General features: G+C 39.6%; 1 pseudogene; it reads left to right on the top strand.

Moving 5' to 3' along the window:
• Positions 1–1928: 1928 nt before the first annotated feature.
• LOC126030750 (actin-like protein 6A) lies at positions 1929–3205 on the top strand (annotated as a pseudogene).
• Positions 3206–26683: the final 23478 nt, after the last annotated feature.

Here is a 26683-nt window from a genome sequence, read left to right as displayed (position 1 = left end):
GTAGACACCTTTTGTATAACCAAATAGATCACTTTCTTAAGTAATGGAGACCTTGAAACTCTAACATTCCAACCTGCAAAATACACAGTATATATAATGGGAAAATTATGGAGATCAACTATAGTTGCAAATAGAGAGAATAACTTAGGCAAATTTCCAATCCCATCAAAATGCCCGAGCCTGTTCCATGAGAATCTAAAATCAACACTTAATGCTTTAACAACAGAAATCAAGGAAGCACTAGCCAGTGGAATTAAGCAATCAACAGATTAACAATTTAACCAACTCAAAGAATAATTCATTAAAAAAATGATAGAATCCATACAAATGGAATTGAAATAACAAAAGTATTGTTGATAAGCCATAGTATCATAATCGCAAAGGGGGATAACTGTATAGAAAAACTTGCAGACAAATGACAAGTCAATGTTGATAAAAAGTCAAAAGACAAAAAGAAAAAGAATGGAAGAAACTATAATGTATTTAATGAACAAAGACAGGAGAAATCATCTCCAAATTATAGGAATAGAAGGGGAGAATAAAAAGAAAGGCTAAGCAGTGAATATAGATAGTAGCAGATAACTCCCCACTATCTAGAAAGAGGCAACTGCACAAATACAAAGGTGAAAGAGTGCAAAAACAAAATACAAAACAAAACAAAACAAAACAAAAAACACAACAGCAGCTCATAGTGTAATCAAAAAGGCAAATAGCAAAGAGAGATGGACTTCTCAAGCAATAATAGAGAAGAAAAGCCTTAAGTAAAGAGGAAAGAACATGTGTCATACCAGATCTCCCATACAAAATTGTCCAGGCATGAAAAAGTAGAATGACATATTCCAATTACTGAATGAAAGAAATGTTCAAACTAGAATTCACTGTCCAGCAAACCTCTTATTTATATTGGAGGTGGGGATAAAAACATTCAGACAAAAAATAACTTGAAACATTCCTAAAATCCAAACCAACTTTAAATTGACTACTGAAAGCTAATTATAGGAATGAAATAATCAATTGTAACAGCAACATCAATACAAAATATAATGAATGGCATGACGGTCTGACTTTAATCAATAGTTTCCTCGAATGCCAATGGGTTAAATTCTCCCATTAAGAGGCATCAAGAACCAAACAAACCCATTTACTACTTATTGGAAACACATCTAAAATCTTAGGATAGGCACAAACTCAAAGTAAAAGGATGGAAACAATTATATAAGCCAGCAGGAAACAAAACAGACAAACAAAAATGACCGGGAAGACCATATTTATATCAGATTGAAATGCATTCTATCTCAAGAAATAATTAGAGACAAGGATGGACACTACTTACTGACCAGAGGAGTAATAAATGAAAAAGTACTCACTCTAATCAAAACATATGTATCAAATGTATCAGAAAATTAGGAAAGTTTTTGCTAAGAAACCTTGAGAAACACATGTTTGGAACCATGCTAATAGTGAGATATATCAAAGTGCTATTTGTGCCACTGACTAGACCCTTTAGGGAGAATATCAGGAAGGATATAAGGGACCTAAATGAGCAACTACAAGAGCTGGGTCTAATGGACTTATACAGGGTCTTCCATTGTCAAAAAAGTTGAATATATATATTTTACCTGGTGTATACAGAACATTTTTAGAATATATAATATTCTAGAACAATGTCTATATTGCAAAAATCCACAAATATAAGAATTATACCAAACATCCTATCAGACATCCCATCAATGTCACAAATATCTATATCTATATCTGTATAGATTGTAAAAAAGATGTCAGCAAGTGTGGATGTGCTCCAGGTGGCTGGAAGCCTCTTGGAAAGTCTGGGGGATTAAAGGATGACTGCTTCTCGGGACCCTCAGTCACTGCTGTGGTAGACGCTTCACTTGGTGGTCCTTAGCCCAGGACCCGGGCCAACAGCAGCCATGAGCGACAGCTTGTACACGGGAGATGAAGTTGGAGCCCTTGTTTTTGACATTGGATTCTAAACTGTGAGAGTGGGTTATGCTAGTGAAGATTGTTCCAAAGTGGATTTCCCCACAGCTATTCGTGTGGTAGTAGATAGAGATGATGGAAGCACACTGATGGAAATAGATGATAATAAAGGCAAACAGGGTGGCCCCACATACTACATAGATACCAATGCCCTTCGTGTACCAAGGGAGAATGCAGAGGCCATTTCACCACTAAAAATGGTATGGTTGAAGATTGAGATAGTTTCCAGGCGATTTTGGATCATACCTACAAGAGGCATGTCAAATCAGAAGCCAGCCTGCATCCTATCCTCATGTTACAGGCACCTGGGAATACTAGAGCCAAAAGAGAGAAGCTCACAGAGTTAATGTTCGAACACTATAACATCCCTGCGTTCTTCCTTTGCAAAACTGCAGTTTTGACAGCATTTGCCAAGGGCCTGAGTTTGGATAGAGGAGCCACTCATACCACTGCAATTCCAGTCCACGATGGCTATGTGCTTCAGCAAGCCATTGTGAAGTTACCTATTGCTGGTGACTTTATTACTATGCAATGCAGAGAACTTTTCCATGGAATGAATATAGAATTGATTCCTCCATATATGGTCGCCTCAAAACAAGCTGTTCTTGAAGGATCTCCAGCAAACTGGAAAAGAAAAGAGAAATTGCCACAGGTTACAAGATCATGGCACAATTACCTGGGTAATTGTGTTCTCCAGGATTTTCAAGCTTCAGTACTTCAAGTATCAGATTCGACTTATGATGAGCAAATAGCTGCACAGATGCCAAAAGTTCATTATGAATTCCCCAATGGCTACAATTGTGACTTTGATACAGAACTATTGAAGATTCTCGAGGAGATTATTTGATCCTTCCAAAGAAAAGGGATTATCAAGAAATACAATGTTGGGAATTAGTCATGTTGTTGGGACAAGCGCTGGGATCTGTGATATTGATATTTGACCAGGTCTCTATGGGAGTGTGATCGTGGCAGAGGAAACACGCTAATACAGAGCTTCACTGACAGACTGAACAGAGAGCTCTTCCAGAAAACTCCCCCAAGTATGTGGTTGAAATTGATTGCAAATAACACAGAAGTGGTATAAAGTTTTAGTTCGTGGAATGGCAGATCCATTCCAGCTTCTTTGGGTAACTTTCAGCAAATGTGGATTTCCAAACAAGAATATGAAGTAGGAGGGAAGCATTGTGTAGAAAGGAAATGCCCTTAAGGAATCCCCAAATCTCTACTTTCCTCCTTTATCACCTTATGTTTCATAGCTTTAGTAGACTCAGGGGAGGAAAAAGACCATTTTTTGTAGAATGTTTATACATTTTTGCACATTTCAATTCCCACTTAAAACATTATAAGGCTTTACCTGGCTTTATAAATTAAAATAAGTTAATGCTTTCTTTGTAATGCACTTACTACAGCATTTTATAATTTTGTATAAATGTCTATTTTTTCTCTAAATATTTTACTTTCAGTAAAATGATTTTCAACTTGGTTTAGTATATTAATTAACAATGGATTGCTAGAATTGCTTTTTATTAACCAGTAAAACTTATTGCCTATGCTTTTTAACCTTAGGCTTGTCAAATTAAATAAAAATTGCTAGCCATTCCAGTCCAGAAAAAAAAGATGTTGAGAAACTTTAACGACTGGAGATTTTTAAATATTCTGCTTAATAACATCAAATAAAATAGAAAATAAAAAATAGAAATTAGTTCAGAATAATGATGATAAAGAAACAACCTACTGAAATCTATGAGAAACACAAATCATTAATTGAAGAAAACTCACAGCAAGACACCCTATATAAAAATAGAAGAAATCTTAAATATCTGAAAAGCCAACAACACACATCAAGAAAAGAAATAATAACCAGAACAAAAATCAGTGTAGAGATAAAGAAAATAATACAAAGAATCAATGAATAAAGGAGCCTTATTTTTATTTATTTATTTATTTATTTATTTATTTATTTATTTATTTATTTATTTATTTATTTATTTATTGGTTTTTGGGTCATACCCAGTAGTACTCAGGGGTTACTCCTAGCTCCATGCTCAGAAATCACTCCTGGCAGGTGCAGGGGACCATATGGGATTCAAACCTTCTGCATAAAAGGCAAACACCTTACCTCCATGCTATCTCTCCGGCCCAAGGAGCCTTATTTTTTAATAAAGAACAAACAAAACTATAATATACAACTTACTAATAAAGCTTAGCCAAAAAAAAGAAAAGAAAAATTAAAAAAAAATCTAATTCCATCCAAAAATGGGAATAGACATTTTCTTTTTTTTTTTTTTTTTTTTTTTTGGTTTTTGGGCCACACCCGGCAGTGCTCAGGGGTTACTCCTGGCTGTCTGCTCAGAAATAGCTCCTGGCAGGCACGGGGGACCATATGGGACACCGGGATTTGAACCAACCACCTTTGGTCCTGGATCGGCTGCTTGCAAGGCAAACACCACTGTGCTATCTCTCCGGGCCCGGGAATAGACATTTTCAAAGAAGAAATTCATATGCAATTCAAAGAAATTGAAAATTACTTAATGTTAAATATTTGCCTTATCATTAATTATAAATAACTTTATTCTTCAATACAATTATTCTTTCTAAAGCATAAGGATTTACAAAATAAAGGAAATCAATAAAATAACCATTAATAGCACCAAAAAGGTGATGAGGGAACAAAGTAACTAGGAAAAAATATGTCTTGTTTTTCTTTTTTTTTTTTTGTTTTTTGGACCACACCCGGCATTGCTCAGGGGTTACTCCTGGCTATGTGCTCAGAAATAGCTCCTGGCAGGCGCGGGGGACCATATGGGACACCGGGATTCGAACCAACCACCTTTGGTCCTGGATCGGCTGCTTGCAAGGCAAACGCCGCTGTGCTATCTCTCCAGGCCCGTTTTGTTTTTCTTTTAATCTTTGAAGATAATCTGTATCATGATGCTGATGAATACATATGCTTTACAAATTTTTTTCAATCACTTGATTATTTTACATGGTTCTATCAATGGAGAAGTAATTGGCAATTCAAATGTCTACAAAACATAATGTTTTGAATAACTTAATCTTTTTTGTTTCAACTTATGAAACCACTACTATTTTTCTTCTTACATTATAGTTCTTTAATAGGAATTAAATATAAAATATTTGCACTGAAATTCACTTTAACTACATAAACTACTGATCAGTAAAATAACTATTTGTATAAAAACTCTCCTATTGACTATACAATGTAAAATTAATAGCAATGTCCTCTGCAATGAAAATTTTATAATTTCCAGGATCAATATTTTAATGATTTAATATTTAATGATTTAATATTTAATTATTACTGGTGAGTAATAAGATAAAATAATAATGATATTATAGTAATACAAATAAAATATTCATAAGGTTAATTTTTAAAGACTTGTCTATTAGGAAAAAATCTACAAAACTAAGACTTATGTCAGTAATGATAGGGAAGAAGGACAGTAATATTACTTTTATTTTATCATAAATAAAACCTAGCAGCAGATTGCTAAGTTTTGCTACAAGCGTCAACAAGTAACTACTTTGTTGTATTAGTTTGTTTAGAGTGAGAATATCGGATAAGATTTAGGTTACTTAATATAGAAGTTTATGGTATCATCTCATCAGTTCTGCCACATCTGGCAGTACTCAGGGTTTACTTGGTTTTTTTTTTTTTTTTTGGTTTTGGTTTTGGGCCTCACCCAGCGGTGCTCAGGGGTTACTCCTGGCTGTCTGCTCAGAAATAGCTCCTGGCAGGCACGGGGGACCATATGGGACACCGGGATTTGAACCAACCACCTTTGGTCCTGGATTGGCTGCTTGCAAAGCAAACTCCACTGTGCTATCTCTGGGCCCTCAGGGTTTACTTGTGATTCTTCATTTAAGAGTCACTACTGGCAGACTCTGGAATCTTATCCGATGCTGGGAATAAAATCTAGGTCTGATACATACAAATTAAGCACGCTAACTGCTTTACTAACACTCTAACCACTAATGTTAACTTTTATACAGATAAAGTCACCTTCTTTTTAAAATTTGGCTGACAATTTGCAATGGTTATTCATAAGCAAGCTACATTGCTCTTTCTGGATAGTTGCTTAAGCTCTTACTGACTGTTTGATGATGTTCTGGTAAACTGAGACATTCATTAACATACATGTATTATAAATAAATAATTGACCAAAATTATATTTTATTTTATTGACTACCCTGTTAAAACATCACTTTTAGCAACTATCAAAGGCAGATGAAGTAGGAGATAGCTCACATAACTAATGAGTACTGCCACCCTATCTCTCACCTCTACCCAGTAAAAATCTAAAATAAATGCTCGCATCGCAAGAATCAACAAGCAACTGCTTTGTTGTATTAATTTTATTTTTAGAGTGAGAATATCTGATAAAATTTAGGTTACTTAACATGGAAGTTTATGGTAGCATCTCAAGCTTGAAAAAGGGAATAATAAATTTAACCGTTACAGTTGAAAGTATCTCTAATTCATAAAGCAGGGATTGTCAAAGCAGAAAATGTGAACTCACATGTAAAGTAGCTACAAGTAAATCTCTACTTTGTTTCTCTAGAGAAAATTTAATACACAATTAATTAAAATGAATATCAAAAATATTCATCAGAAAAAAGTCAATTTACAAGTTTCTTTTCATGCATCCAAATTTTATTTAAGAGTTTGCTAAATTTTCTTTTGAAAGAATAAGTATTTATCAAGGGCTTGAAAATATATTATTTTTGTTTGCAGGAAAAACGTATTGCCCAAAGAGAAAGCATTTGCCAATATCTTGGCAATAGTTTCCCTTTCAAATATTCACTTAAAATATTGTTTCTGGTCTTAGGAGTGACAGTACAATGATAGAGTGCTTGCCTTATATGCAGCTGAGGCAAATGTAATCATCATCAGCCCAAATAGTCCTACAAGTATGTCAGGAATAAGCCTTGGGCACTTCTGGGTATGGATCAAATATGCACAATTAAAAATTTTAAACTATAAAAGTAAGGATAAAGAAGGGTAAACACAGGATGATATCACATATATATGCGGTATTTAGAATAACTGCATGAAGAAATACAATGCTTTAATGATTATTATCAAGAACACTTTAGATTCCATAGTACACTTCGGAGAAGAAAAGGAATTCCTTTCTCCAGTAGTAGAAGAAGATAAATATAAAGCTGCATTGGTGGGTTTAAAAAAGGACAGAACTCAATATGCAAGCCAGAGTCAGCAGCAGTGCAAACATGAGGCTCAAACTTTAGCAGTCAAATTTAAAAATAGGCCTACTAAGTTTGTAAGTAGAAGAAGAAAGTGGCGGGTGAATGGAATGGACTTTGGAACAATGGTGATGGAATTGGTCCTGAAACATTGCATGATTAAAACCCAACTATGAATAACTTGCTTGCATGCAGCTGATTTGTGTTTGATCTGGGACTACTCATGGCTTCAGAATCTGCCAGGGCCAAGAGTGAACCGTGATAATTGTCATGTGTGGCTCCAAAACACAACAGAAAAGTGGGACGGGCTAAGGCCTTGCGCACACTAGCCTAGGATGGACCGTGGTTCGATCCTCCAGCTTCCCATATCGTCCCCCAAGCTAGGAGCACATAGCCAAGAGTAACCCCTGAGCGTCACTGGGTGTGGCTCAAAAACAAAAGCACAAAACAAACAAACAAAAAACTAGAAACGTTGCTGGGGGCTGAGAAGTCAGTACTATGTTTAAAGTTCTTGTTCTGGACTGCATATTGTCCCTTGAACTTCACCAGGAGTGATGTGATCAATAAACAGTGAAATCTTCTTACAGGCAAATCTGTGAGCTCACATTACTAGGTTGGGATTTTTTTAGTTATTTATCATGACAACTAAAGATATCTGTGATGATAAGAACATAGAAACAGGCTTCCTTACTTTTAATTAGTTGTGTTTCATCAAATATAAAAGAAAATTATTTTATTTCTATTAAAAAATAAGTCAATCAAGCTTTGTAGATTGATTAAATTACTCAACAGATTTGCATACCAATTTTTATCCAGTTACTTCTATTAAATATTATGCCTATATGAAGATCATAAATTAATAATAATGGTTCTTATTGGAAAAATATATTAAGCTATGCTCAAAATATCAACAAAAATTGTAAATTAATTTAATAGCCCTGAACATAAAGGTGGAAGACCTAAATTCCTATGATCATCCACTAATATATTCTACAAATAAATGCTAATTTTTTCATATATATATATAATGATTAACTCTTTCACACTTCCAAACTTCCAGTCTTTTTTTTTTTCATTAAAATGGGAACACATTTTTTATATATTTATAGTTTTTTTAGTTTTACTTTATCAGCTTTCTTCTCTTCCTTTTTTTGTGTGTGTGTGTGTGTGTGTGTGTGTGTGTGTGTGTGTGTGGTGTGTGTGTGTGTGTTTTGGTCACACCTGGCTATCAGGAGTTACTCCTGGCTCTCCCCTAAGAAATCACTCCTAGCAGGCTCAGGGTACCATGTGGGATGCCGGGATTCAATCACCATCCATCCTGGATCGGCTTCATGCAAGGCAAACACCCTCTCACTGTGCTATTTCTTCACCCCCTCATCTTTCTTTTTTGCCTTAAAGTCTAACCAATTAATAGTAAGTTTTCCCTACTTCTATATACATTCTCCAATCTTTTAAACTGTGAAGCACTCTGACTTAACATTCCAATGATGAAGTTGCCCTTTAAACTACTCAAAAGTTCATTATAGAGAATATTAACTAAACTACAAGTAGAAAAATATAGAATGTACTCTTATTAGTGAAATTAACAGATACACTTAAGTTAACAATGCAGCTTATATTACAGTTTTGACATTTCATAGCTGTATTTTATATCATGAGGACTATTTTCTTTATGAACTAAACACTATATTAATTATACAGACACCTTAATCATAGAAAGAAATACTATAAAAGCCACAACACTACCAATGAAAAGTAAAATCTTAAAACAATTTTATTTAAAAAAGAATAGAGGTCAAATAGTACAGCTAGTTAGGCACCTTGCATGCTATTTATATGTTTCATGATGCATGTTACTCCCAAATAATCCCTCAAATGGTCCTCTAAAGGCCCTATGAACCTACTAGGAGTGATCTCGGGCACAAAATAAGGAGTAACCTCTGAGATTTGGGTATGGCCTAACAAGAAAAATAATAATAAAGAAAGGATATAAAATATACTTCATTTTTGTTGTTTTGTTTTGTTTTGTTTTGGGACTTATTCCTGGCTATGCACTCAAAAATCGCTCCTGGCTCAGGGGACTATATGGGATGTTGAAGATAGAACCCAAGTCCATCCAGGGTCAGCCCTGCATTATAGCTTTGGCCCCAATATATACTTCTTTTACTTTGTTCCTATAACCTCTGTTTTCTCTAATTTTCAATTAGAATTAATTTTCTTTATGAACTAAATTAATGGCTGAGAATGTAGTTTAGCCATATATTTCTTGTGTGTATGAACCTTGGATTCAATTCCTGACATAGCAAACCAAATAAAAACGAAACTACAATATAAACTTTTAGATTTTTGTCTCTATTTTTATATATGATATATTATAGATACATATTTTAAGAGATAGCTCATGTATAGGACTTCTGTATATTGTATTTTACATTTCCAATAAACACAGCGGCCTATGTCTAGATAGAAAATACAAATTAGAATGCAAATATAAATTAATTAAGTTCCATTAATTTCAGTTGAAATGGAGGACTTTGCATGTATCTATAAGCTTTATTTAAATCAGGCACATTTCTTTTTTATTTTCTTTTTGGGCCACACCCTGTGACACTCAGGGGTTACTCCTGGCTATACACTCAGAAATTGCTCCTGGCTCAGGGGATCATATAGGATGCTGGGGATCGAACCAAAGTCAGTCCTACTACTGTGCTATTGCTCTGGCCCCTAAATCAGGCATAATTCTTATTTTCACAAAGCCAAAGAATAAAAACTGTGCATGTTCTCATTAGTGCTTTAATTTTTTTTAAATGGTTTGTCACATTGGCATTTTAGGAATTATATATTAACATAGTCAATGTTTGCCTGCTTAAAGAAGACCCAATATATGGGTTATTAATAAATAACCTGCTTTAATTAAAGTATAAATAATAGTATTATGATATAAATAATTTATTTTAATTATACTATAAAATAAACATTTTCTGTGAACATATAGTGTTCTTCATAACTAAATAACAGTTATCAAAATTGGTCTTCATATAGTCAATACATAACAATATTTTAAAAGATCATGCAATAAATTCTATTATTTATTAGAACTTAATAATTAGCTTTAACAGTTGCCAGTATTTGACAGTGTCATCCTTAACATTTTACTTTAATTTAGCTTAAATGATTTTGCAGAGCAGGTACAGAGAAATGGTCTTACTTTGTAGTAAGCAACACCTTGATCTCAAAAGAACTAGCAAGTAAGTCTTCCTGTACTAAGTAATAATGTATATAATTATTTTTCTAATATATTTTATAGTATTTTAAATATTAGTATCAAGCTGTGAAAATATATGAATATAGTAATAAACATTTTAGTCATTTTTCTTGATTATATAAATAGGAGACACTGTAAATTGAAATGTATATTCTATATATCTAATAACATTTTCATGAAAGATTCCTCAGTGAATTAAATCTCATTATAGTACATGCAAACTTAGAATTTTAGGGCAGAAAACTACTTCACTTGTTCTTTAGTCACTAGATTGCAGAATTCAAATTTCATATTGGCTGTAAGGCATCAGCAAAAGAAACAAAGCTTCCTGGGTTGGAAACAAAACTTTTTAAAAATTGGCTTATTTGTTGGGGAGGCACAAGGCAGTGCTCCGAGGCTACTCCTCGCTCTATGTTTAGCACTGTTCAAAGATCAATAAATAACATACAAGACAAATCTTTATATCTTTAACCTTGTACAATTTTTCTAGTCTCTCAGGATTTCGTTTCTCATGTAATCTTTAAAAGAAACTTTTTGCACATAGATTTCAAAAATCTAATATTTACAAACTCCTAGGCAAGAACTAAAGTTACTTCAATGGATCTCTTGAATCAAAGAATAGTAATATAAACAAATATAATTCTTCCCTTTTTTCCATAATGTTCCCCTTCCTGTTAAATATCTTGCTTCATGAATAAATATATAATGACCACTACCAGTTTCTCTTAACCTTATAAAATATATAGAAAAATATAAATATTAAAATAAATTAATACTAACATTAATATAAATATATAAATAAATATAAAATACATAGGAACTTTAAAAAGTATAACAGGTATGTGCTATGTTGTGACATAAGGCACCTCCTTTTAAGGGGAATTCAGCAGGTCCACTAGATGTATTTATGGATTTTCCTGGAGTAGTAAATTGATAATCCCCAAGAAATATTTTAGCCCGCAGTCCCGTTTGTGGACATTAATTATACCCCCTACATGGATTACTGGCAATATTTCTGAAATTCATGACATCATAGTGACATTACAATTTCTTATTATCTGGCACATTCTCTTCCTTGTAAAAATTACAGGCAAAAATACAGCCTCAGTCAATGGAAAATTTAGCATTAAAATCTACATAGAGTTTCCTTCAGGCCAAAATAAATTTACATCTCTAAAGCTAGGGCCAGCTAGGTGAAAAGCTACTTTCCTGGTTTCCACTTCTAAGTTGTAAACAGTTTCTACCTTTTTTGCTAGCAGCCATCTGGGGACCCGGCCCCAAATTGTAGTAAAACAAGTTTTTCATCTTTTATCATAAGATCCTCCTTTCTAAAATAGCTAGCCCTCCTTCTCCTTATTATGCTACTTCCTCCTCCCTAGCTTTGAATTCTTTTCACCTTACTGGCTAGTTTTGATATGTTAGGGCCTGCTGTCATTGTTTCTGTTCTTCCATAACTCCCAACTTTTGTCAATGCGAAAATTCTTCTCATTCCTAGAATGGGTTGGCTATTTATATATACTACCAACATGAAAGAGTAAAATTGTCTGACGTCTATGCCACAAGATGCAGGACCCCATGTATAATATTTGTATGCAGTTATCATTTATTTCATATTTTGCAGCATGGCCACTTCATGTTTTGAAAGAAGTGAAAAACATATTTTCCCCTACACATTCCTGATGGGAGTTGTCTGTCTCTTTCTCATGCAATGCAATGTTCCCCCCTCAACCTCCCCTCTGTGTTAACTACCTGCTTGTCTTTTATCTACTGAGTTACAGGTGCTGATCCATTTGCTGGCTCCCCATGGTTTTACAGACCCTGCATTAATTGTGCTGAAGACATCTTGGAGACTTAATGTCTGGATCCCGCTCACTTGGAGACTTGAAGTCTGGACCCTACTCACACCTACCCCCAAAACCTCCGGATTCCCCCATATCAAAGCCCATTCCTGTTTCCTCTGTAAAAATAACACAGCCCACCTGAAAACTGTATAAAAACCCCTTGATTTCAGACTTTGGGGTTCGCAACCTCTGCTCTGCTCTGAGCACGTTTCGAACCTCTGATCGATCAGATTAAACTTGGAACTTGCCTGCAATTTGCTGAGCACGTGCCTTTTTCACTATTCTGTGCTGGGCAACTGGGGGGTCGGGTCATCCGGATTTTTCATTTTTGGCGAGCCAGCCAGGAGACCCTTACACACCCCACCCGAGCCGGACGAGTGAACAAGGTCTGCTTGGTGAGTTCCCTGGGATCCCTTCTCCCTCCTCCTCCCCTTAGCTCACTCTCTAGTTCCCCGTGTGCTTTGCTCTGGGTTTATCTGTGGGAAGCGCTATTGCAAACAGACCTGGTAATCGACTAAGGGGCTTAGTCATGGAAGTGTGTGACTTTGGAATCCCAGACTGAGGTTCCCACTCGATGCCTATACCGAGTGGCAAAGGAGTTGACGAACTCCAACGCAAAGTCACATCCCTGGCCGCGCGCACCAGGGTGCCTAGGAGGCGATTTAAAGCAACGGGGAAGACGTTCCCTGGTTGCAGGAAGGAGGTCTGTCTGTGTAAAGGTTTGTCTGCGTCGTAGGTTTGCTTTCTGTCGCTATTATTGAATTTGAAACTGTTGTTGGAATATTGGCTTGCGATTTGAGTTGAATATCTGGCAATTCTGATATCGTCATTGTGTTTCTCTATTGTGAGTCCCTTGGGGCTCGTCCTTTGATTGTTGAGCCGAAAAACTTTCTGTTTAAGATCTCTCACTAACTGTATCTAAACTAACGCTACTGAGTCCGACCGCAAAAGTCCCCCGGAGCCAGGTACCCCGTCTTCTCCATAAAAGACGTGGTCCGATAGATAAATCCTGGTGAAGAATAAAGGGTCTCAGTCAAGTCTCTCCAGATAGACTTGCCCTCCAGCAAGACAAACTGAGCTCCGGTTAGGAACACATTGGTTTAAGCAATACACTTCTCCCTCAAGTGGTCGGACATTCTCTTTTTCTATGTCTTCTGTGACTAGTTCTTTCTGTCCTCTTACTTGTAACTGGACTAATCCAGCCTCATATTCTGGTACACTCATCCCAGTTTGTTGTTTTCTCTCTACGGAACACCCTACCCTTGTTTTCGTGTTCCAAATCGGACTCTGTATTGTGTTTTTTTTATTCCTTGTTGGTTGTTACACTGTTAGGTGTGGAAAGAGGGCTTGATATATTGCTGTGTGAAAGAGAGGCTTGGTAACAGCTGTTTGTGCATAAGGCTGGTGAGACCAGGCAGCAATGGGACAGGTACAATCCACACCACTTGCTCTTACACTAGAGCACTGGAAAGAAGTTAATAAAAGGGCAAAAAAACAGTCTTGGGTTATAAAGAAGAGAAAATGGCAGGCATTTTGCTCTTCTGAATGGCCCTCCTTTGGTGTAGGGTGGCCTAAGGAAGGCTCTTTTCATTTGCCATCGGTACGGAAAGTAAAAAGCGTTATCTACCGCGCCAAACCCGAGGGACACCCAGAACAGGAGTCCTATATTCTTGTTTGGGAAGATTTGTGTGAAAGCCCCCCGGAATGGATGCGCCCCTTTCTGTTTCCAACAGCTCCCGACAGCCTGGTCGCCTTGCCGCCTGACCCTGAGCGCTCTTCCTTACCCCCACCTACTAACCATAGCATTCTTCCCGTAAGAACCCAAGAAGGAGGCGCCCCGGAGGAGATAACGAAGCCAGCCCCTCCCGGCTCACCTCTATGCCCACCACAGTTCCCCAACATTTATCCAGATACAACTGATCTTCTTCTTTTCGAGCCCCCCCCTTACAGGCCCACAGAACGGAGATTCGCCCAGCCTGCATCCACACAACGGGAGGCACCTGTCTCCCCTGCGTCTCCCTCAACTTGCGAAAGTTCAGAGAAGCAGGGAGCAGGTCAGGGGGCGTGGCCGCTTCCCGGGTCTGCAGAGCGGGGAGCGTCTGCCCAACCTGCGTCTCCCTCAACTTGTGAAAGTTCGGAGAAGGGAAGGGCAAACGGGGGGGCGTGGTGGGTCACCCCAGCGCCTGCCTCGATCTGCTGGAATGCAGGAAGTGCAGACCAGGGGACGCGGCGGCTCACCGCAGCGCCTGCATTTGGGAGAGGGGAACCATCCACACTGTCAGCTCCCACTGCCCCTCCCCAGCCACCACCACCACTATTAACCAAGGGGCATGACCGGGCCCCTTGCCTGCCTTCTGTTTTAACAACAGACGGACAGGAATCATACTATCCACCCTCCCCCCCTGACTCAGAGGGAGGGGATGGATGCACAGGACCAGCTGCAGGGACCCGGAGCCAGCTAAGAGGACAAAGCTCTGCCCCTCTTGCAGCATCTATAATGCCACTAAGACCAGTGGTCCCCAACGTTCCTTTGCCCGATGGGCATGGTGGAAATATGCCTACCTTACAGTACTGGCCTTTTCCCTCCTCTGATTTGTACAATTGGAAGCTAAATCATCCTTCTTTTTCAGAGGACCCTACTAAATTAATCAACCTTTTTGACTCCCTAATGAACACTCATCAACCAACCTGGGATGATTGCCAACAACTGATAAAAACCCTCTTTACTACTGAGGAACAAAATAGAATCCTGGCCGCAGCACGGAAAAATGTGATTGGGAATGGTGGTTTAATCACCGACAGGCCTGATGAAATAGATGACATCTTTCCTTTGCGCAGACCTGACTGGGACCCCAACGCTCCTGGAGGTAAGGAACATCTGTCCACTTATCGCCAGACACTCATGAGAGGTCTCCGGGAAGCTGCTAGGAAACCCACAAATTTAGCCAAGGTAAAAGAAATAATACAAGGGCCAGAGGAGCCACCAGCTGTCTTCCTAGAAAGACTAATGGAGGCATATAGGCGATATACCCCATTTGACCCTGCTTCTGAGGTCCATCAGGCATCAGTAATCATGGCTTTTGTAGGACAGTCAGCAACAGATATTAGAAGGAAGTTACAGCGGCTAGAAAACATACAAGGCAAAAATTTGCAGGATGTGTTAAAAGAGGCAGAAAAGATATATGAGAAAAGAGAAACAAAAGAAGAGAGAGAAGAAAGGTTAGAAAAGGAACGTAGAGAGTGGGAAGAAGAGAGAGAAAAGCGTAAGAAGGAAGAGGAAGAGAAAGAAAGATTAGAGAGAGAGCGGAAGGAAGATCGGAGAGATTACAGGAGAACTAAGCAAATAGCAAGAGCCCTGGCCGTAGCAGTCAGTGCAGAAAGGGCAGACAGGGACCTGGGCCCACGTAAGAACCCGGGATGGGGCTCAGGCCCGCGTTGCGATTTAGGATCATGACGGAAGCCGCGCAAGCTCGAGAAGGACCAGTGTGTTCGATGTGGACAGATAGGGCACTGGGCACGGGAGTGCTCCCAACCCCCGAAACCTCGCTCAACAAAGACCCTAGCAATAGACTCCGAATGAGGGGGTCGGGGCTCCAATCCCCTCCCGGAGCTCAGGGCTAAGTTTAAAGTGGAGGGGACTCCCGTGGATTTTGAGTTAGATTCAGGAGCAGTATATTCAGTCCTGAAGAAACCACTAGGGCCATTGGCAAACAAAATAACTTTAGTACAGGGAGCAAATGGAAGCAAGTACAGACCCTGGACTACTAGTCGTACAATGGATCTGGGGAGAGGAGAAATAAAGCACTCCTTCCTGGTCATTCCAGACTGTCCTTCACCTTTAATGGGTCGAGACCTATTAACTAAATTAAGGGCACAAATTACTTTTGAGGAAACAGGCCCTGAGGTAATTTTTAGGAATCCAAAAGTCCAACCTATTGGAACATCCATTTTAACCATGAGAGCTGAAGACGAGTATAGAATATTTGAGGAAGAAATCCATACCTCCAAAACAGATCTGGACTGGTGGTTAGAAATAGCACCAGCAGCATGGGCCGAGACTGCTGGACTAGGGCTGGCAAAACTACAGGCACCAGTAGTGGTGGAATTAAAGGCAACCGCAACCCCTGTAAGAATCAGGCAATACCCCATGAGTCAAGAAGCAAAGCAGGGAATAACTCCCCACATCAGAAAGCTCTATAAGCAAGGAATTCTGGTAAAATGCCAGTCCCAATGGAATACTCCACTCCTCCCTGTCAAGAAACCTAGCTCCGGGGACTATAGACCAGTACAGGACTTGAGGGCAGTTAATGCCCGGGTGGAAGACATTCACCCTACGGTGCCCAACCCCTACAATCTGCTTAGTACCCTCAGTCCAGACAGAATTTGGTACACTGTGTTGGATTTGAAAGACGCCTTCTTCTGCTTACCCTTGCACCCAGCTAGCCAGCCGTTGTTTGCTTTCGAGTGGACAGACACGGAGGCCGGCATCTCAGGCCAGCTGACATGGACACGACTCCCACAAGGATTTAAAAACTCCCCCACCATTTTTGATGAAGCTTTGCATCAGGACCTAAGTGCTTTTCGCGAACAACACCCACAGGTAACTCTGTTAGAGTATGTCGATGACCTGCTGATCGCTGCCGAAACCGAGGGCAGTTGCAGGCAAGCCACTCTAGATTTGCTACAAGAGCTAGCCCAGCTGGAATACCGGGCCTCTGCCAAGAAGGCCCAATTATGCAGACAGGAGGTAACGTTCCTAGGATATACCCTACGTGATGGCAAACGATGGCTGACGGAGGCTCGGAAAAAAGTAGTTGCCCAAATCCCGCCACCAACAACACGGCGACAGCTGCGTGAGTTCCTGGGAACAGCAGGGTTTTGCCGTTTATGGATTCCGGGTTTTGCCAACCTGGCAGCACCTCTATACCATCTCACAAAGGGAGATGCAGCATTTGAATGGACTCCTGATTGCCAACAAGCCTTCGATGCAATCAAGACGGCCCTGCTGTCCGCCCCAGCGCTGGCTCTACCTGATGTGAGTAAGCCATTCACTTTATTTCTGGAAGAAAGAGGCGGGGTGGCCAGAGGCGTCTTAACCCAAACACTCGGGCTGTGGAAAAGACCGGTTGCCTACTTATCAAAGAAATTGGACACAGTAGCCAGTGGCTGGCCCAAGTGCCTTAGGGCAATTGCAGCCGCGGCCCTTTTGGTAAAAGATGCTGACAAGATCTCCCTTGGGCAAAAGCTAACTATAGTAGCCCCACATGCACTGGAAAGCATCATCCGCCAGCCTCCGGACCGGTGGCTCTCAAACGCAAGAATTACACACTATCAAAGTATTCTGCTAGACAAAGACAGAATTCATATCGGAGTACCCGCCACCTTAAACCCGGCCACTCTGCTGCCTGAAGAAGAAGCAGAGCCGGTACTGCACAAATGCCAAGACATACTGGCTGAGGAAAGCAGTACCAGAAAAGATCTCCAGGACCAGCCGTTAAAGCAGTCAGATGTGATATGGTTTACAGACGGGAGCAGTTTTGTAAAAGGAGGAGAAAGAAGAGCCGGAGCAGCAGTAGTAAGCAATCATAAAGTGGTTTGGGCCCAACGGCTGCCAGATGGAACTTCTGCTCAGCGGGCAGAACTAATTGCATTAACAAAAGCTTTAAAATTAGCAAAGGGGAAGAAAGCCACCATCTACACAGATAGTCAGTATGCTTTTGGAACCGCCCACGTCCATGGCATAATTTATCAAAGACGAGGGCTGCTGACTTCAGCGGGAAAGGACATTAAAAATAAAAAGAAAATACTGGAATTATTATCTGCCCTTCAACTCCCCAAAGAACTGGCCATCGTTCACTGCCCGGACATCAAAAAGGAAATGGAGCAGTAGCAGCAGGGAACCGAAAAGCAGATGCAGAGGCAAAGGCTGCAGCTGAGGGACTACTGCCCTGCCCCGTCGCAGGACCAAGGCCACTTCAGGAGGAGCCATTAGTATGGGTCAGAGAAGACATCCCTATACCTCCACTCAAGCCGGAGTGGAAAACTACAAAAATTGCTGAACTAGATCCGGAAGAAATAGAAGAGCCTGACCCAGAGGCAAGAAGGTTGTTGCCACTCAAGGAAGTACCTAGACAAGAGAAAACTTCAAGAATTCAAGAGTACCTAAAAACACTCCATCGCCTCACCCACCTAGGGCCCAGGAAAATGTTAGAAATTGCAAGAGACTGGCTGGGGGACACGCGCCCCGAGGAAATAAAAAGACTTGCAGAACAAGTTGTTAAGTTGTGCCAGCCATGTCAGCTGGTAAATGCCTACCCTGGAAGAATCCAAATGGGAAAACGATTAAGAGGAACACGACCTGGACAGCACTGGGAGATTGACTTCACCGAGATCAAGCCCACCAAATATGGACTGAAATACCTATTAGTTCTTGTGGACACTTTTTCCGGCTGGGTAGAAGCCTACCCCTGTAAAAATGAAACTGCGCAAATGGTATCTAAGAAAATTCTAGATGATATTTTCCCCAGGTTCGGACTTCCCCAGGTAATCGGGTCCGATAACGGACCTGCTTTCGTGGCCCAGGTAAGTCAGGGATTGGCCAGGGCTCTGGGAATCAATTGGAAGCTACATTGTGCCTATCATCCCCACAGCTCAGGACAGGTAGAGCGTATGAATAGAACTATTAAGGAGACTTTAACTAAATTATCTCTAGAGACTGGCGTAAGTGACTGGATTTCCCTCCTCCCTTCAGCCCTTTTCCGGGCTCGAAACACCCCTCTCCCCTCCCAGTGTAGTTTAACCCCTTTTGAAATCCTATATGGGGCTCCTCCCCCAGTAAAAGTTATAACTGATACTTATGAACCTTCTCTTGCTTCCTCTTCCCCCTTGGCTGCCCGACTGGCTGCTGTCACCACGCTGCAAAAGTGCATCTGGAAAAATCTTCAGCAGGCATATGAGCCCGGGGACCTGACAGTACCACACAACTACAAGCCAGGAGACTCAGTCCTCGTGCGGCGACATCGTGCTCTAACACTAGAACCCAGGTGGAAGGGACCGTATGTTGTCCTCCTCACGACCCCTACTGCAGTTAAGGTAGACGGTATTGCGGCGTGGATACACGCCTCACATTTAAAGCCAGCACCAATAGAATTTAATCAGAATGAGTGGGCAGTGGAGCGAGCAGAAAACCCGCTCAAAATCCGGCTTAAACGCCAGCAAACTGCTCCTCCTGCCTCAACTCCTGTGGTTACTTCTAATGCCCCCAGTCTTAGGGGGGTTTGATCGGCCAGTGGAACACCAAAAGCTGCTAAGGACTCTCTACGGTAACCCCTGTGACTGCCCCGGAGGTCATCAGTTCAAACCTGAGTACCGAGCTACACAGGCAGTCGACTGTGGCACTAAAACGGCCTATCTCCAGCTCAAGCCAACAGCTTCCACAGGTGAAATCAAGGCTCAGTGGGTATGTAAGCAAAAACCCCAACCCCTTCCCCCGGACACGAAAGGAACCTGCCCCCCAGGATGTGTAGAGCTAACTCAGGTACACTCACGGTGCTATAAAACCTATCAGCAGTGCGTTAAAAATGGCCAACTCTACCTGGTGGCGAAACTAACTGATACCTACAAGGGGAGCACTGGAGGTGAATGGGGTCCTGAAACTTTTAAAACTCCATACGGGGCAGCACATTGTCTAGCAAATATTGGAGATGTGGTCTGCTGGCCTCTAAAGGCCCCTTTACATATATCAGATGGGGGAGGGCCCACAGATCAAGAAAAAGAAAAGGAAGCCATAGAATGGGCCGAAAAGGAAGTTTATAACCTAATGCCAAACTGGCCCAAGCACCCCTCCCTTCAAGCTAGGGTGCTAAATGAGGATCTGGATTCAAATATACACGAGATTCTAAAGTACACTCACAAGCTCTTAAATCAAACCAACCCAAGCTTAGCGGCTGACTGCTGGCTATGCATGAAAATGAGTAACGATTGGCCATTAGCAATACCTGTGCCTAAACCAAATATAAGTAGCTTTTCAAACTGCACCTATACCAAGCCCTTTAAGGTAATCCCTCAGGAATTTGACTCCTCCACTTGCTATGTTAGAAATTACTCACTAACCATAGATTTAGGGCAAGTACCAACAACAAGGTGCTCTAACATCTCCGAAGTCTCGTTGGACTTGGGATGCCTCCCCCCAGGACAGGTCTGGGTCTGTGGAGGAAATTTGGCTTATCCAGTGTTACCCAGAAATAGCACAGGCATTTGTGCACCTGCCTTCCTGCTACCCAACATTGATGTTCTCCCAGGAACTGAACCAGTCCCTCTTCCCAGCATAGACCTCCTGGGAGGACACCGAACTCGAACTCGTAGGGCTGTAGTATTACTACCCCTGCTGGCTGCGTTAGGTGTGGTCGGAGGATTAGGAATGGGAGCTGCAGGGTTAGGAATTTCATTGGACCGGTATAATAAGTTATCTGATCGACTGGCCTCAGACATCCGGCAGGTTTACAAGTCTATCCAGGACCTACAAGACCAGCATGACTCACTCGCCCGGGTGGTCCTGCAAAATCGGAGGGGACTAGACTTAATCCTAGCCGAGAAAGGAGGATTGTGTGTAGCTTTACAAGAAGAATGTTGCTTTTATGTTAATAAATCCGGAATAGTACAAGACAGAATAAAGAAACACCAGGAAGAATTAGCAAAGCGAAGGGAGGAACTCTATGATCAACCGTTATGGTCTCTATGGGGAGGAATCCTCCCCTACCTCCTGCCTCTACTTGGTCCACTGCTAAGTGTACTCTTAATAGTTGCAGTAGGACCCTGTATCGTAAACAGAGTTGTAACTTTTATCCGCACTCAAGTGGGGGAAGTTAAGCTAATGGTGCTAAGACAGCAATATCAGGAAGTACCCACAAAACTCTGAGTAACCACTTGCTGCACCTTGAACTTAACCCCTGAAACCAACTCCGCCCCACCTCAGCAGGAAGTAGTTACAGAAGAGACGTCTGCCCAAAATCCCTTCAATGTTCTTGGCTAGCAGTGGTTACTTCGGTTACTTCTGTGTTAATTCTAAGAATAGAATTATTAACAAGAAGGAGTGGGAAATGAAAGAAGTGAAAAACATATTTTCCCCTACACATTCCTGATGGGAGTTGTCTGTCTCTTTCTCATGCAATGCAATGTTCCCCCCTCAACCTCCCCTCTGTGTTAACTACCTGCTTGTCTTTTATCTACTGAGTTACAGGTGCTGATCCATTTGCTGGCTCCCCATGGTTTTACAGACCCTGCATTAATTGTGCTGAAGACATCTTGGAGACTTAATGTCTGGATCCCGCTCACTTGGAGACTTGAAGTCTGGACCCTACTCACACCTACCCCCAAAACCTCCGGATTCCCCCATATCAAAGCCCATTCCTGTTTCCTCTGTAAAAATAACACAGCCCACCTGAAAACTGTATAAAAACCCCTTGATTTCAGACTTTGGGGTTCGCAACCTCTGCTCTGCTCTGAGCACGTTTCGAACCTCTGATCGATCAGATTAAACTTGGAACTTGCCTGCAATTTGCTGAGCACGTGCCTTTTTCACTATTCTGTGCTGGGCAACTGGGGGGTCGGGTCGTCCGGATTTTTCAGTTTCACCTGCTTTCCTCTCATGAAGGATTTTATTTTTTGCCCACTAGAGTTACTGAGACGCAAGGCGTCTGTAGCAGGTATGTATAATTATCTTTTAAGATAAATTTCATCATAAACCTTTATTATATGGCTTTAAATTACTGTTTTTTATTTTTAATATATTGAATCACCATGAATTACAAACTTAATAGATTACTCATGATTGAGTTTTAGGCTAACAATTTTCCAATAGCAATACCTTCACAAGTGTCCACTTCCCTCTGCAAATGTCATCAGTTTTCCTCCCTACCTGGTACCAGCCTGCCTCCATTTCTCCTGCAGAGTGATCTTTCCCTCTATCAATAGAGAATTGTGGCCTTCTCTGATGTTGCCTTTGGGCATTTGTTAATCCCTTCAATGTTTATTTTTATCATGCATGTGATAGAGGTCATTCTGTTTGTCTCTTTCCCTCTGACTAATTTCATTCAAAGGGATGCTTTCCAGATCCATCCACAGAGTAACAGCAGATTGTATTTTATTTTTTCTTCTAGCTGAATGGTATTTCACTGTATACATATGTCATCATTTCTTTATCCAGTCTTCTCTTCTTAGACACGAGTTGTTTCCAGATTTAGGCTATTGTGAATAACTCTTCAGTAAACATTGAGTAGAGACGTCTTTTTTATTGCAGTTTTGAGACCTTTTAGTATATTTCCATGAATGAAATTAGTGAATTTTATGAAAGTTCAACAACTAAGATTTTGAAAAAAATGTCTGCATTGTTTTACTCAAAGATTGAATAAATCAATGTTCCCACCAGCAGTAAAATTAGTGTTTTTTTTCAACCACATCTATACTAATAATGAGTTCTGTTTTAATTGATATGTATCAATATCTCTGATGAGAGGTGATATCTCATTATTAATAAAATACCTGATAATTAGTGATGCAGTATATATGATCTTATTCAAGATCATTGAAAGTCTATAAGATAATTCTTGTATAATTATTATACACTATATATCTACATTCCTATACATTGGTCCTGTACAAGATCATTCATAATTATTAATGATAGTGTACAAGACAAATCATATTTTTAAATTTAATATTGGATTAATACCTGTGAATTTTTAAATATTAAAATCAAATATGAAAATGCTGAGGCAACCAGAGCTATCTTAGGGACATCAATGTATTGAGGTGAAACTCAAGGTCTTGCACATGTTTGTTATATTCTACCAATTGAAATATCACCTGACCTTCATATTTTGGAATATTTATTTATTCTTATGGTCATTAACTCACTCAACTTTTAACTGGGAATATTTTAATTCATCCTTCATTTTAACAGATATTTGTACAGAAATATTGGTTAAAATTATTTCCCTCTGAATATTTTCATTGCTTTACTTAAGCATCATAATTATAAAATTGTTCTGTGTTGGGTTTCATTCATAAAATATGTGTTCTATGAAGGAAATTCCTTCTGAATTTTAAATGTTATGAAATTGTGGCCATAATGACACAGCACCTCTGAAATTAGTAAGATGGATATGAAGGGGTTGGAAATTATAACATTTTCACATTTTGCATTAGCAATCTATTTAAATATTTTTGGGGAATAAACAATAAACAAATATATTCAGATACTCATTCTCCTCCTCCTTTAGCTTGTACTATAAAACACACAGAGTTTTCTAAAACCTGTTGCAAGTTTTAGAGATAAAGTTGAAGGTAAAAAATTATCATTATTATGCAATATTCTAGTTTTCTTGAATGGCCCACTTTGGTTTTCCTAAACTTGACTGTTTACTTCAAGGTCCCAGATTCAAATATCCCAAAACCAAACATTTAAAAAAAAATAGATACACTATAAGCTCAAATTCACTTCTATATAATCTCTTCCCTGAAAAAGATACTATTTTGCAATAGAGTGCAGTGGAACCCTTTTTTCTTCTTTTCAAAGACTGTTTGGTTTTGGTATACATTATCTATAACAATATATTATTTTCTACAACCATGTTACTTTTGCTTATATGATTTATTTTGAAAAATTCAACTTCTAATGTTTGTGGACATTTTATACTCAAATATTTTTCCATGATGCACTTAAAATTCTATTTGTCATTCTAGAATATTTGCTTATGTCAGCATGGTCCCCTTTGCATCTATTTTCTTAAAGTTTGCTCAGCTTTTTGACTGTATTTGTATTTGAGTGTATTTTTGAGTGTATTTGTGTCTTTTACCACATTTGAGAAGTTTATTTCTTTATTATTTCTCAAAGAGTGAGAAATATTATTCTTTTATCCCTTATTATGATTCTTAATTTTTATTCATAATATTATTATTCCTTATATATAAGGAATATATATCCTCTGCTTCCCCAAATTTTTTCTTGGATAAATATGATTTTTAAGAATATGTTCATTTTTCGGGGCCCAGAGAGATAGCACAGCGGTGTTTGCCTTGCAAGCAGCCAATCCAGGACCTAAGGTGGTTGGTTCGAATCCCGGTGTCCCATATGGTCCCCGGTGCCTGCCAGGAGCTATTTCTGAGCAGATAGCCAAGAGTAACTCCTGAGCACTGCCAGGTGTGGCCCAAAAAACAAAAAACAAACAAACAAAAAAAGAATATGTTCATTTTTTTCATTAATTTTTACTTTATATTTCTTATATTACAATTGATCTATCTTCTTCTTTTAGCTGTACATTTTCTACTGAGTTTCTCTTATGGGATTTTAATAGCACTCTTTTCATATTTTATCTCATTATTCAATTTTATATGTTCAAATTATTTTTTAATTCCTTTAACATTCAGTCCTCTGTTTCTTTCAATTTTTTTCCCTCTGTTTCCTTTAGACTTCGAATGTTTCACTATAGTTGATTTAACTATTTTTATTCTAAAGTATTTTTTTGTTTGGGGGCCACATTCAGGCCAGGTCTTACTCTTGGTTCTATGCTCAGGGATTATTCTTTCTTGTTCTCAGGGATCATTTTCAGTGCCAGAGATTGAACCTGGACTGACCATATGCAAGACAAACCCTGCAACATCTTTCTCTAGCCTCAGGATTAGTTTTACATTATTTTTTTTTAGAGCAGGGTGGCAAACAAGTTCGACACAAAGCCAAAATTTTAAACTGTGAGAGTCAGAGAGCCACACCATGCAGTGACCTGCCAAAATAGACAAATACTCACACAAAATCATATAATATACATAATATATTAAACACATATTGCATTTTGCGATTTTGAGTGAGAGTAAAAATCCTGTAGTAATGGTGAGGGTGTGCTGCGTCCTCTACACTAAGAACTAATGGCAAGATGTGACCCAATATGTGACACACGGATCCCCCCCATCTCCCCCCCTTGCTGGCCCATGCAGTTGTTTTCTAGGGATGGGAGACTGGATGACGCAGCCTGGGGGTGGGGGCGGGACAACGCTTTCAGAGATCTCTCCTCAGAGGTCCCTCCTCAGAAGCAGCAGAACAAAATCCAAACTTGGCAAAGAGCCACAGTATAGGAAATAATGATAAGAGGCAAAGAGCCGCATTCATTTTGGCTGGGAGCCGCATGTTCACCACCCCCGTTTTAAAGCATGCCTAGCGATGCGCAGGGTTTATTCTTGGCTCTGAGCTCTGAAATTAATACTGGAGGGCCAAAAGGATTGATTTTGATGCCAAGTTTACACCCCTGTCAGCAGAGTGCAAGTCAAGCACCATACAGACTCGTTCTAGCCTGAAAAAATTATCTTTTATAAGGAATCTCACCAAGAGGTAGTCGGGGTCTAGTAGAACTTGCCAAACTATGTTTGGGAAGTATACAGTGTTGAAACAGCAAAAAGGATCTCATGTGTGTTCTATTCCTCAAGCTATCTCCCTGGACCTCTTAGACATGACTTATTTTTACTGTGATAGGCCAAGTTTTGTTTGTTGTTTTCTTTGAATGCTTCCTACATTTTTTTCCACTTATGTTTTTTAAAATAATATTTTTTAAAATAATTTTATTTAAACACCTTGGTTACAAACATGACTATGGTTGTGTTTCTGTTATATAAGAGAACACCCCCCATCACCAGTGCAGCATTCGCACCACCAATATCCAAATATCCACCACCAAATATCCCTCCTCCCCACCCAGCCCCCACCTGTACTTTAGACAGGCTTTCCATTTCCATCATACATTCTCATTGTTAGGATAGTTTCCCATGTAGTTATTTCTCTAACTAAACTCATCACTCTATGTGGTGAGGTTCATGAAGTGGGCTCTAGCTTCCAGTCCTCCTCTCTTTTGTCTCTGAAAATTATTGCAAGAATGTCTTTCATTTTTCTTAAAACCCATAGATGAGTGAGACCTTTCTGCATACTTCTCTCTCTCCGACTTATTTCACTCAGCATAATAGATTCCATGTACATCCATGTATAGGAAAATTTCATGACTTCATCTTTCCTGACAGCTGCATAATATTCCATCATGTATATGTACCACAGTTTCTTTAGCCATTCATCTGTTGAAGGGCATAATGGTTGTTTCCAGAGTCTTGCTATGGTAAATAGTGCTGTAATAAATATAGGAGTGAGGAGGGGTTCTTGTATTGTATTTTTGAGTTCCTAGGTTATATTCCTAGGAGTGGTATAGCTAGATCATATGGGAGCTCATTTTCCAGTTTTTGGAGGAATCTTCATACCACTTTCCAGAAATGATGAACTAGACGACATTCCTACCAGCAGTGGATAAGAATTCCTTTC

This window comes from Suncus etruscus, chromosome 15, assembly GCF_024139225.1.
Source record: "Suncus etruscus isolate mSunEtr1 chromosome 15, mSunEtr1.pri.cur, whole genome shotgun sequence".
Taxonomy (NCBI): domain Eukaryota; kingdom Metazoa; phylum Chordata; class Mammalia; order Eulipotyphla; family Soricidae; genus Suncus; species Suncus etruscus.
The sequence above is the reverse complement of the archived record's forward strand: the minus strand, read 5'-3'. Positions and strand labels throughout refer to the sequence as shown.